Below are 14495 nucleotides of genomic sequence, written 5' to 3'. Positions count from 1 at the left end.
AATGTGATGTAAGAATCTGTCAGTTCCCTAGAGAACACTCTGTCCATTTCATCTTGGCCACCCTGCGTCTGTCAGACAGGAATGGCTTTCTATATTGATATTTCTTAATCTAAGTCTATTTTCCAGGTCATCAACTTGACATCTCTGCACCTCACAGACACTGGCAGGGCTAGTTAGATTAACATCACGTTCTTCAGCTATTATCTCCAGGTTCCTGGCAGTTCCTCCTCATCCCTAAATCCCAAGTCCAGCTGCAGGAACCTATTCCAGCCTTCTTTTGTGTTACACACACACACACACACACACACACACACACACACACACACACCTCTCAACTGAACATTGGAGTTTTCATATTCAACCCTGCAGCCAAAGTGACTTCATGGGAGCTGCCTATTTCTTGCTAAGTGCATCTGACATTGCTTGATAAATCCATTCCAGCCACTCATCATGGTGTGTGAAACCAAAAGCCAAGGGCCTGACTCCTCCTTGAGAGGCGTTTGAAGGATAAAGGGAGGATTTGTGTTGTTACAGCTTGAAACTATAGACAGCAAATGGTGATGGCTACTGAAAAGATAATTTCTTCTTCTTCACTATTTAAGTAAAGAGTTCACTATTGGTGAACTGCATTTATGAGATTAGGAATACAGTTCATCAGGCTACATCCGCATTGTGATTTAACTTCTTTCTATTTGTTTGCAGCAAGACAAACCATGAGCCCAGGTGTGGAGGACATTCAAAGCTAAACTGTGGCTTAAGTCCTTCACCATAGCAGCAGGAGGACCAGAGGAGGATCAAAGCAGTTGCAATCTCCTCTCGGAAAGCCTGCATGCTCATGCATTCATGGTACAAAATGGTTTGGCTTAGTCAGCATGGTCATCTGGGCATTTCCTGATTACCATTTCAGATAAATATAATTGGGTTGACACTAGGAGTATTTGAGGGATAATGGCTTGCTTGCTTTCCATCTCACTCCCAGGTCTTCTACATCCTTTAGCAATACCCAGATTGTTTTTATCAGTCAGACCTGTCATGCCGGCCAATACTCATATTTACAGGTGTGTCACACCAGCACCCCACTGAGGTTGGAGATGGGCTGTGGCTCAGTGGTAGAGCATCTGATTTGCAGGCAGAAAGTCCCAGGTCCAACACTTGGCATCTTCAGCCTGGGAGACACCTCTGTCTGAAATGTTGTTACCAGTTAGTGTAGTACTTAGCTACATAGTCCAAGGGTCAGACTCGGCATAAAGCAGTTTCCAATACTCCTATGTTCACCAGCACATTATCTTTCGCATGAGGGCTGAACTGATGTCCAGGAAGCCCATCTAAACCTGTTAGTGGAAGTGGACTACCTGTGGGAGACCTGTGACTGGATCTCCCTTTAAAAAGCAGGGTGTAAGTGCAGCCACAGATCATTCAAAGGAGGCCCACTGACACATTGCTGCAAGGCGAGGGTACTCATCTTTCACGCTTTCCCCTGCCTCATTTTCCCAACCCGAATCTCCCTCTAAAAGTTGCTCTTTGCCCCCACACAGAGCAAAACAAACTGGTATCAATTCAGTGCCTGTTACTTAACTAAGTAAGCTTGGATGAAGTATTTTTAAAATACCGATTTCCATTTATTTCCTGCCTTTCCTCTGAGGGCAGCTTACAAGAAGAGGTTTTTCACAGACTCACAAGGGCAAAGTGGGTCCAAGGGCTGCCTAGTCCCCGAGCACAGCCACCCACCCCCTCCTTACACCTCCCCCCCCCCCAAAGATCAATTGTCGCATTCTCAGTCACAGTGTGTCTCAGCACAGATAGAGCAGTCATTTAGACTTCATAGCTGTTCCAAATGTGTATAGTGCATTGGTTGAGAGAGTGGCGGGTCTAAGGCCACCCAGCAAGCTTTGTGACTAAGCACAGTTTTGAGTCTCGGTCTCCCACATCCAAAACCTTACATCTGATCCGCTGCACTGCATTGACTTTACACAGTGAGGATAAATGGCAAGTGCTGAATAAAGCGCAGGTGGCCTGACAGCAAGTTGCCTGTTCCAACCCTCACGCAAATCTGCCCTTTGTTCGCATCGCATTTGCATTGCTATCAGCGCGCATGTTTCCAGCAATCTTTCTTCGGCTGTTGCTGACCCTAGTTCCACTTGCCATCTGTCCCACAAACTCAGACCAGCAGGATCTCCTCGCAAACCAATGGCAGGATTGGAGCCAAGTCCCTGAGCGAGGTCAATCTTACCCACTCACCCCCCCACCTCCAACACGTGCACCAGCCCCCTCTGCAACGCATGGAACTTGTGGGTGGACACAAGTAGTTTATCCTCCTGTTTAGATCATGCTGTGAAACCCATTTAAAATTAAAATGGATAAAGATGAAGCTGCTGTAAATAATGCATCTGTGGCACACTAGACAGTTTGCAGAGCCTGTATTCATTGCCTAGTCTTAGTTAAAAAAGCTCAGCTCTGCCTGCTGTATCATTAAAAATGCATCCTGGTTTCAGCTTCAAACTTCACATACTTACCACTGAGAAGCAGGCGTCTCAGTTATCCTTCTAGCCTCTTTCTTACTCTCAGCTGGCTCTAATAAATCTCATATCAGTTTGTGTGCCTCTGGGCTGCGATGTGCGCAAAAATATACTCTTGAATTTGTTTCTCCTAAGCTGGGCTCTGCAGCTTAAATGAGCACTCCCAGCTTTTATTTGTGGACCTCAAAGGTGTGTGTGTGGGAGGAACACAATGATCACTTTTACCTGCTGCCATGGCTCTCCTTTGAGCAGCCCTCTTTGCAGTTCGATAGATGGGTCTCAGTAAGGCAAAAGCCTTTTAGCTGAGAGCAAGGATTAATTTTTGCCAGAGTATATACCGGGAGCCGGGTTTCAGTATCAAAGCTCAGCCTTAGAATCAATCAATCATTAAGAATAATGAATGCATCTGAGCATGTGCAGAATGCCTCAGTTTTGAGTAAATACAGCCTGCTCACACACAGATAGGGAATAGCTTCCATGTCAGAGGGCATTACGTCTAGGCAGAGTTAAACGCCATTATCACTGCCTTCAGAAATTAAGCCCAGCGCATAGGGGTCTCAAGCCATGAATTTAGCCTCTCTGAATGGTGTGTGTGGCTACATTCCCTTCTGGAAATATTTCCAGGGTGCCAGTGCTAGGTGAGCTGAGAATCAAAAGAGGATACAGGCAGCGTGAGTATAAATTTTACCTCAGTGGCAGTAGGCTAGTTTTTTGCACACCTGTCTGTCCTCCCACCTAGGTCCAGGCAAGCAGGAGGCAAGAGTTCAAGGACACCTTCCAAGCAAGCCAAAACACTCCAGGAAGATAGAAAGCTGGTCTGGTGAGTGGTGTGGCCTAAAGAAAGAGGGTGGCTGGTTAGGGGGTGCAGCCTGGAGAGAGTCCCAAGGGCCAGACAGAGACGACTGGAGGGCCAAATCCCCAGGCCTGAGATTCCACCACTCTTAATTTATATTGTGTGTGTGTGTGTGTATCAGCTCTCTCATCTGCTTGTCATGGTTATTATGGGTGATACTCAATATTCAAAGGAGGCCCATTGAATGAATATTCAGTGACTTAAGTCCATTACTTTCAGTGGGTCTACTCTATGACTTGGCTATCACCCTACACCTGTACAAAAAGATGTAATTATACCATGTATGTAGTGGGTCTGAGATATGTTCTAAAGCCTATGGACGGTGGGGTATGGGAAGAGGCAATAAATCTATGCAAAAAAATTCTTTTTAAAATACAATTTGTCTTACATCAGGCCAGACCATTGGACTTTTTCGCTCAGGATTCTCCGCCCTTCACCACCTCCAGAATCTTAGGTAGTGGTCAATGTCAACCACTACCTTATTCTTTTTATCTTAAGATGCCAGGGATTGAAACTGGGACCTTCCGCATTGTAAAATGCATGTGATCTACCAATAAGCTAGGAGCCCTCTTAGCACCATCAATCAAAACCTAGTGGGATGAAAAACCACCCTCTTATTCAGCGTGGATAAGGGTCAAAAAGAGGTCTGTGCATCCTGAGGAGCCTGTATATGAAGATGAGAACATAAGATGGTCATCTGGGCACTTATAAAAACATAAGATGAGCCTGGCTGGATCAGGCCAATGGCCCATCTAGTCCAGCATCCTGTTCTCACAGTGCCAACCAGACACCTATGGGAAGACCACAAACCGGACATGAGCACAATGGCGCTCTTATTCCTAGCAATTGGCATTCCAAGTTGTACAAACTCTTTACAGTGGAGGTAACTTGGGAAGACCTAAACCAACACCCACTCGCCTGCTGCAGCCAATGCCCAGACTTCTTGGAGTCATACGGAATATACATTTTGAAAATAAAAGCAAATAGTGATGGCTGAGAAAGAGAGGAATGGTGTGTACCTGTTCAAGAACTGGAGATGCCCTAGTTATTCCAGAGGTGGCTGAAGCTGAAGTATGACCCAGAGCTTTTGCCCAAGAGAATTGCCCATAGGTAGCCAAACACAATTACCAAAAGCTCTGAAAGTGAGTTCCTGGAATAAGGATGAAATAGAAGAGAGTACCTCCTTCTCAAAGGCAGGCAGGCAAGGGCAGGCAGGCAAGGTGAGAATTGTATCCATGATCAAAAACTATTTGCCATTAGAGTGACATAGTTTTAGGGTTGTCTTCTGTGCACTGATGTGGGAAGAACAGTCCAATGAGACAGAGGACAGCAGACTGCTCCATCCCCACAGGAAAGTACCCTTTTAAAAATGTTTTGGTTTCTTCCATTCTCTGGGTCTCATTTACTTCTAAATGTAATACAGAGCTAAAAATTCTGGTTACAGGAACACATTACAGGAAGATGCATTAAGCATACATGGAGATCGTTTTCATAGAAAGAGTGCCATCTACTGACACATAAATAAGACTCTACTACAGCATCATCCATACACAATTTTTTTTGCTGTGATACATTAATGTATTTTTATTTTTTAATAACTCTATTGAAGATTTTTCTAGTTTACAAAAGCACATGCATTGTCTCTTTCTTCAGGTTGTGTTTTCTACATAACAGTTATATTTGTTGTAAGACATTGGTGTTATATGCAGTACAGTACAGTATAGGGTTGGGAAGAAAAGAGGGGGGACGGGAAAGAGGGGTGGGGTGATAAAGCTTACACTTAGTGTATGTGTGAGGGTTTTTTCAGCGTCACTTAGGTAGGTTCTCTTTCTATTCACTTGTTATGTTTCCTTTGTGGTGAGAGAGGTTGGGGTGGTCTAGGATGTGGTTGGTTGTCTTTGGTTGGCTGAAGTGGGATTCGTTTGTGGGGGGGGGGTAGTTGTTGGGTTAAGTTAGCCATATTGAATCGTATGCTGTTGGTGGGTTTATGTTGTTGTCTTGTTGGGCTGTGTATATGATAAAGGGGAGCCATACCAGAGTGAAGGCGTCATCTTCCATTTCTCCCTGTGTCAGTTTCTTTCTATTGGTTAGCTTTTCTAGTAAGGCTGTTTCCCATACCACTTGATACCAGGGTTCCATGTTTATTCCTGACAGGTCCCTCCAGTGTCTGGCTATGATGTTTCTGGATTCTGAGAGTAGGTGAGTTATGAGCTCTTCATAGTGTGAGTGGGCATTATTCTCTTGGAAGATGTTCACTAGGGTTAATTCTGGGGTGACCTCTAGTAGCTGTTTAGTTATTTTGCTTATTTTTTGTATGACTTTTGTCCAGAAGAGTTGGGTTTGGGGGCGTTCCCACCACATGTGGAGGTATGTGCCTGTGGAGGTGCAGCCTCTCCAGCATTTTGGTGAGGTTCCTGGGCGTATTAGTGCCAGTTTCTGTGGTACCATCTGTGAGTTTCAAAGTGAGTTCTTTTCTTTTTGCTGATACGGATTTAAAGGGAGGTTTAGACTACATTCTGATCCATTGGGTAGGGTTAATTTAGTAGCCTATATCATCCTCCTGTTGTTTTTTGATTATGTCAAGGGGGTTTGTGGGGCTTTGGAGCAGTGTTTTGTATATTGTGGATACCATCCCCTTGCCATGTCCCATTGTTGTTAGGAGGAGGTTTTTGAAAGTGGCCAAGGGCCTAGTAGCTGTGGATTTTACTACTGGATTGTTTAAGAAGGTGTGTAATTGGTGGTGTGTTAGCCCAGGGTATTTGGGTGACCCCTAGTTTGTTTGGTATTTCTTGTGTTGATATGGGTTTGGTATTTTTGTATACCGGTAAGTCTGCTAGGCAATATAGGCCTTTGGCATGCCAGGTTTTTATCTGGAGATTTTGTGCTGTGTGGTGGAATTATGGGTGGTGAGCCAGGGGGATTAGTGGGATAGGGATGGGGACAGTTTACCCATCTTCCTTCCATGCTTTAAGCATGGTCTGCGTGAACCTGTTTATTATTGTGGGGATTTTCCTTAGTTTGTTTTGGAGGAAAGGGTGTGCTGTACTGGGAGTGTTTTTGATTATGTCTCTCTCCAAGTGTACCCACTGTTTCATCTCATCTTCTAAAATGTATGGGATTATGTGGCACACTTGACTGGCAATGTTGTATAGTTCAATGTTGGGGATTCCCCATCCTCCTTCTGAGGTGGGGAGGTGCAGGTGTTTGGGGCTTATTCTTGGCTTTTTTGAGAAAATAAACGAGTGTTGTTTTTTCTGCCATTTGCAGAGTTGGATTGCTGGAATCCAGATTGAAAGGGTGGTCATTTTGATCATGGTTATTTTATCTGAGAGTGTGAAGTTAGTATTGCTCCATCTCTTCAGGTCTTTGTTAATTTGTCACCATAGGGGTTTGTAATTGTGATGGTATAGTTTGTTGAGGTTTCTGGTTATTTGTACCCCTAGGTACTTGGTGTGGCCGAGTTTCATCTTTGTGATGTTGGTGATTCTTTTTGGATATGGGGGGAAGTGTTGAAGCACATAGCCTCAAATTTTGCAAAGTTTACTTGTAGGCCCGATACCATTGTGTCGAATGTGTTGAGTTCTTTGGTTAAGGTGGTGACACCTGGCTTGAGAGCAGTACATGTGAAAAGGACCTAGGAGTCTTGGTAGACCACAGACTTGACATGAGTCAGCAGTGTGATGCAGCAGCTAAAAAGCCAATGCAATTCTGGGCTGCATCAATAGGAGTATAGCATCTAGATCTAGGGAAGTAATAGTACCACTGTATTCTGCTCTGGTCAGGCCTCACCTGGAATACTGTGTCCAGTTCTGGGCATTACAGTTCAAGGAGGATACTGACAAGCTGGAACGTGTCCAGAGGAGGGCAACCAAAATGGTCAAAGGCCTGGAAACGATGCCTTATGAGGAACGGCTTAGGGAGCTGGGTATGTTTAGCCTGGAGAAGAGAAGGTTAAGGGGTGATATGATAGCCATGTTCAAATATATGAAAGGATGTCATATGGAGGAGGGAGAAAGATTGTTTTCTGCTGCTCCAGAGAAGCGGACACGGAGCAATGGATTCAAACTTCAAGAAAGAAGATTCCACCTAAACATTAGGAAGAACTTCCTGACAGTAAGAGCTGTTCGGCAGTGGAATTTGCTACCAAGGAGTGTGGTGGAGTCTCCTTCTTTGGAGGTCTTTAAGCAGAGGCTTGACAGCCATATGTCAAGAATGCTTTGATGGTGTTTCCTGCTTGGCAGGGGGTTGGACTGGATGGCCCTTGTGGTCTCTTCCAACTCTATGATTCTATGACTCTCCTGGTCCTCTCCTACCATTCTCCCTTGGCACTGGCAGTGGTGGTGGCAGCGGTAAGTTGGTGCATGGCTGGGGCAGCTCAGCTCATCATTTGTTCATTGAGGCACTCTCAGTCCTGGTGGGGTCGAGATTGTCATGGGGGTGGGAGTCTCCATGCAGCCTCTTCACTTGTTGTTTTGGGCTCCCTGGGCTCCCCTTTGATCGCAGTGGTGGTGATGGCAGCGCAGGGACCAGCCAAGCAGCCCAGTTAATGCTGGCGGTCCCTAGAAGCATGGCCATGGCGCTTGCTATTTTGCCTCACCTGAAGTCATGATTCATACACATTTAATAAAGTTCTTGTTACGCACCATAAATCTGTAGCTAAACTGCAGCATTGTTCTGAATTCTGGGCAAACCTACCAACCAAAGCCCAGGTGAGTGCTTTCCCTGAATTTCATCACTGCTTGAGGAAGTGAGAAGTGCACAAAAATATCCGAACATCAGTCCAGAAAAGGCTATCTCCAAAATGGATCTTATCTTGAGATACGGTGAAATCAAAAGATCAGATGCCTTCGTGCTACAGTTAATATAGCTTCCATTTTTAAAAGCTCCCTTCCCAATTATTTTCTGCACTGATGAGTCTTATCATTCTGTAAGGATGTAATTTCTAGATTGCATTCACAACACACATTTAAAGCACTAAGACACCACTTTAAATAGTCATAGCTTCTCCCAAAGAATCCTGCGAGTCGGAATTTGTTAAGGGTGCTGAGAGTTAGGAGACATTCCCCTCCCAGAGATACAATTTCCAGAGCAGTTTAATCATCGATCCCTCTTCACATGGGACTCTGGAATTGTAGCTCTGGGTGTAGAATGGGAGCTTCCTAACAACTCTCAGCACCCTTAACAAATTACAGCTCCCTGAATTCTTTGACGGCTTAAAGTGGCATCATAGTGCTTTAGATGTATGGTGTGAACGTAGTTGTAGAATGTGTTAAACCTTTGCTTCACTACTGAGCAGAGACTGGTACATTTTTTAAATCCCAAGTTTAGTCATAATTTACTGCAAACCCTTGACTGCAAGATTGCCCACTATTCTACAGCATGTCACAGAGTGAGATGGAGTGGCGGGAAAACCAACAAGCAATTGGTCATCTTCTGCAAACATAAATTAATCCAATTCGGTGCACCTTTTAAATCTTGTGAATATGGTAAAATTGCTTCTGGCAGCAGTGCTTGCTTGATAGGATGGCACTAGGCATGGTCATTTTCTTCCTGACCACAATATTATTTATAAAGCACTACGCATTATTAGACATATACGGAGGAATTCCACATCATGCTAGTTTGATTGTTCCGTCAGCACAAGCATTTCTGCCTGCCAGATGGGCAGGAACAACCTCCCCTCTCCTTGCCCTGTGTGCTGTTTTGGAGTGGATTTGGGGAAGGTTGGGAGGTGGAGATGGGAGAAAGCCACATTGTGCTAATGGGAACTCTTACAGGGGCAGGGCCGTCTCAAGCAGGTCGGACGCCCTGGCGCTGAGGCGCGGAGATCTCTCCGGCGCCCCCGCCCTCGCAGCGTGCAGCGCCCCCCCCTGCTGGCCCGGCGCCCCGGCGCCCCGCGCCACTGGGACTACACCTAGAGCCGGGCCCGTACACGGGCTTCCACTAGTGTGCAGAGTTAGCTTAATGCAGGCTGCAGATTCCAGAGTCCCAGGGCCTGGTCTGAGAGCACATGATGCAGCATATTGCTGAAACTAAGCATTCTGCCTGGATGGAGGACCACCTGGGAACCTCATGTATATTGCCGTGAGTTCTGTAATGGAAGAAAGGCAGGATATAAATGTACCAGATCTGCTCTTCCAAGGCTGCGTCCTTCTCTTGCCTGCTGCTTTTTAGTCTCCAACCTGCTACTAATTGTGTGGCTGCACAGAGGTTATAATGAAGAAAATGTAAATTATTCACTCGCTCTTGGAGATATGTGAAACCCTCCTGATCTTATCAAAACTCCTTTGCCCACCCTCTGAATTCTTCAGATGTTTTGCCTTAGGAGGAACCCTCAAATTTACTTCATTTCTCACTTTCAGAAAATATTTCGAGTCAACTCTTGCCTACATAAGTTATTTGATATAGCAATCATATTTCTCCAGATATTTCAGTGTAATTCACAGCAGAATTTTCTTCTCAACTATAGCAGAAACACTGGAATCACAAGGCCCTGGATCTTTGTTGGCAGGTCCCAAATCTCCTGCATCTCCCCCACTTTTTTTAAAAAAGCATAGGGTCCCTCCAGGCAACCTGTTTATTTGGTATCCATCCCAATTTGCTTGCACAAATCTGATGCAGAGGTCTTTATTGAGTCTTTGTTCACATATATTTGCAGGGTGGTTTCAGGACAGTGAGCATTCAACCTGCATTCAATCTGATTTGTATGTGAGGTGTTTAACATGTTGGGACCAGTTTACCCATGAGATTGCCTTACCCCACATTTGTGACTGTTTTGATTGGCGGAATTGGCACTGCTACAGGTGCCACATAATATCCATTCTGCATTTATAAGAACTCATTTAGTGTGGCACCACCTAGACTTTGGAACTTCCTGCCTCTTGAGATCAAACAGGTGCCTTCACTGGACTCTTTTCGGTGCCTGCTAAGAACATTCTTGTTTAGACAAGCCTACCCACATGCTTAGAAAGCTGAGGTCATTTAATCTGTTTAAGTATTTTAACTTTTGTATGTTTTAAAGCAGGCATCCCCAAACTGCGGCCCTCCAGATGTTTTGGCCTACAACTCCCATGATCCCTAGCTAACAGGACCAGTGGTCGGGGAAGATGGGAATTGTAGCCCAAAACATCTGGAGGGCCGAAGTTTGGGGGTGCCTGTTTTAAAGTATGGTTGTGGGTTATTTTTTATTTTATTTATGTTTTTTGTAAACCGCTTGAGGTTTATTACAATCAAGCATTGTGTAAATTTTATGAAATAAATGGATAAATAAATAAATAAACATGTTTGGGTGCTCCCTAGGACAGTTGGGCACTGGGTGACTTCCCCATTCCTCCGACAAGCATTGCTTACATTTACTTGAAATAGAACAACCAGGGAATATGGAAAAACATTTTGTAAATGATGTTCACTGGCTTTCATTTCTGTTGATAAGCAAATTCTTCAAACCTAGCAATCCTAATTATCAGACCCAATGGGCACAGACTACATCTATTACTGCACTTTTTAGATAACCATGGATCTTAGACATTATTGCGTTGACATTTCTGGATTTGGGTAGCTGTATTTGTAGCTTAACGGTTCCCTCAAGATGAATTGGTCCACACCCACTTTTGGCCCAGAACAAGCCTGCTTTTTACAGAACATCCCAGCCAGCTGGAGAGGGCAGCCCCTGCCTTGGATGATGGGGTGGGGGAAGCACTACTGGCTAAGCTGCAGTGTCTGCGCTTCATTTTTCATTCCATTGGCATGGATTCCCTGACAGGAATGAAACGCAGGGGCCTAGCTGGTTCTGTCGCAGGCTTTAATTCCCTTTTCATGAGACAATTGAGAACAGCAGGGGCTTGAAGCGAGGCACAAGAGAAAATGTGTTCTATGCTGAGTCCCCACCACAGCTGCAGTTTACAAAACAAAATGTCTATATCTGAGCAGAAAATGCTTGACGTTGAACATTCAGAGTGGCTTCCCCTTTGGGGCTCCACCATGACACTCAAGTTTTGAAAGCCATTTCTGGGAAACCATTTTACTAGTAGCAAATCATCACAATGAATAATGGTAACTTAATTCTTTGGGGTTAATTCACAGCCCACCTACGGAACTGCCGCATCAAGGCAGGATTTGCTTATTTCCTGCCTTTCCTCCCAAGAGTTTAAAGCAGCATATGCGGCTCTCACCTGCTCTTTTCCCCATATTTTATCCTCACAAAACCCTGTGAGGTAAGTTAGGCTGAGTGATAATGTCACTGGCCTGGAAAGCTTCATGGCTGAGAGGGGAATTGAACCGTGGGTTCCCAGATCCCACTCTGATCTGATCTCAACATGAAGCTCCTGCTTCTTGTACTGTTTGGCCCCAAGTGTAGAAAGAACGAACTTCCTGCGAGACTGGCCAGATCTACACATGTGGCAGAAAGAAAGGTGATACAATTTTCAGGTGGTGAAATGGACTGTGCCACTCAAGGTTGCAAGTGGGGGACATCACATTTCTTAAAGAATGGTTCTGTCTATAAAAACAGGTAGAAAACTAATAAGCCAGAGAGGAAGACAAGGCTAGAGCCGCTATCCTCATTGTACAAGTTCTATAGCTAGGAGCTACTTTTCTAGGGGAGCATTACAAATGACATCCCCCCTCACTTATGGCTAGGAGTGGAACAGTCTCCTGCTGCCGCCTCAGGATCCATCCTTCTTCTTTTGCTGCCATGGATGGAGCAGGCCTGTGTAAAAAGGCACCATAATGTGCCTGAGGGATCCCAGTTGTGGAAGCTAATTGTCTCCTGCAGAGTTCGGCTGAGGATAATGCCATGTCCAAGGGCATTGTCCCTTAGAGGCGCTCCTCTCTCGAAAAGAACGAAGCCTCCCTTGCTCCCAGGCGAGGTGCTGCTACTGTCATTCTCTATAGTCGGTTTGCCATTGCCAAGAGCTAATTGCTTCAGTATTAACAGCATTTCATGCTTCAGCACATGAGCTGGTGCAGTAGCTGGAAAGGGCTTTTTCCTCCCCTCTGAAGGAACATTGGTGCCGTCAGCTGCACACTTAAATCTTTGTGACACCTGTGTTCTGAGACACAGGCTGCAAGTTCACAATCACGGCTTTCCTGCAATCAGCACAAGCAAAGCTGGGGTGTTTAATGGTACTTTAAAGAGCCATTGAGATTCATAAAAAGTGCTGGGCTAGCAATGGAGGAAAGGAGAGTTTGCAGGTCCTGCATTAAGACGGAAGCAGTTCTGTGGGATGCCTGCAGCATCCTGCTAAACCAGAGCTACACATCTTCCCCAAAATCCAGACTGTACACACTTATCTGGGAGCAAGTCCCATTAAACTCAGTGTGACTTACTTCTGCATAGACATGCATCAGACCGCACTGTCAGAGATGTTCATGCTCTGCATCTAATAGCACAATTCAGTCAAAGTAAAGCACCCCGAATCCCTATTGCGGGGTGGGGGGAGAGGTGATTAAGCATGTGCTTTATACTCCAGAAACCAATGGAGCTCAAAAGTGTTGTGCTCCAGCTGGATTTCTGAATAATAAGAATAATACCCAGAACGTCCACATTCTGTAACATGGGGGGGGGGAATCTAATTCTAGGTTCGAAATAAATGGTACAAATCAATGCAATGTATGCAAATCTTGCTTCTCCTCCCTAAAAGCTCATGCAATATGCATTCTCCCCCAGACGGATCCTTGTAATTCTACAGTATTTTAAATTCCTTGCCAAGACTGTGATGGCAGGAGGAGAGGTGTGGGTAAATAAGGAACAGCCCTGTGGTACAGGTGAATGTGAACAGAGGCAATAATGGAGGACAGGTAACCATGCGAAGAAAAGAAGCTCTGTCATAGTGAACAAATGCCAAATGCTGGTGGTGTCCTCTATCTGGCCTCAAAAAAGACCATAACAGTTGATAAGCAGTGGCTTCTGCATCACTTCAAACTCCACCTAATCTAAGCCTTCTCTTTCTAACAGGGACTACTAGCCAGATGCTGTCAGGAAGATCACAAGCAGAATATAAAGGCAATGGTCCTACAAGAATAGCCCTGTTGGGTCAGGTCAAAAGCCCATCTAGTTCAAGGAATGAGGAACGTGTGGCTTTCCAGAGGCCAGCCACATGATTTGGGGAAAGCACTCCCTGTTGTTTGTCCCCTAAAGGTAAAGGTACCCCTGACCGTTAGGTCCAGTCGTGGACGACTCTGGGGTTGCGTGCTCATCTCACTCTATAGGCCGAGGGAGCTGGCGTTTGTCCACAGACAGCTTCTGGGTCATGTGGCCAGCATGACTAAGCCACTTCTGGCGAACCAGAGCAGCACACGGAAACACTGCCGGAGCGGTACCTATTTACCTACTTGTACTTTGACGTGCTTTCGAACTGCTAGGTGGACAGGAGCAGGGACCGAACAATGGGAGCTCACCCTGTCACGGGGAATCGAACCAACAACCTTCTGATCAGCAAGCCCTAGGCTCTGTGGGTTAGACCACAGCGCCACCCGCGTCCCTTGTTTGTCTCCTAACAACTGTAATTCAAGACACACAGCCTCTGAATAGGGAGGCTCCATTTACTTATCATGGCTAATAGCAGTTGATAGAGCTATAGTATCAGTCTGGGCAGTGGAGGCTGGTCCATTCAGACAAATAGGGCACTGTTCCACCAATCTCAGTTTGCCCTCAGCTGGCCCCTGTCTGCCTGTCTTATTATCTACAACCAATCAGGGGGTGGTTCTGCCCGCCATTGGCTCTGGCTCCCCCTGCTGTTGGCCTCCATGCTTTCTGCCCTGCCTGCCACTGCTGCATTTGTGTAGTTTTGTTATAGATCTAAGCCAGTGGCCATTGCCACATCTTCTGACAGTGAATTACCGGGGAGCTGAGTGAATAAATACTTTGTCCTGACTCTAGTACCGAGTGGATGAAGCCCTGGTATTATGAGAGAGGAGAAAAGTCTCTGTTCACCTTCTTGGTGCCATTCATAATTTTATACCTAAAACCTTCGTAAACTGACACCCGTCCGACAGATCCTGGGGGTGGTGAACAACATAAAGCACTTAAATATTCAATGAAAGTGTAGCATTAAGAATAACATGACTCAGCAGCTTTAAAAAAATGCACCAGACTAAGGTGGTGCACAAATTCAAACACCTGAAAG

This window comes from Zootoca vivipara, chromosome 2, assembly GCF_965207765.1.
Source record: "Zootoca vivipara chromosome 2, rZooViv2.hap1.1, whole genome shotgun sequence".
Taxonomy (NCBI): Eukaryota; Metazoa; Chordata; class Lepidosauria; order Squamata; family Lacertidae; genus Zootoca; species Zootoca vivipara.
This window is presented reverse-complemented; position numbering follows the sequence as displayed.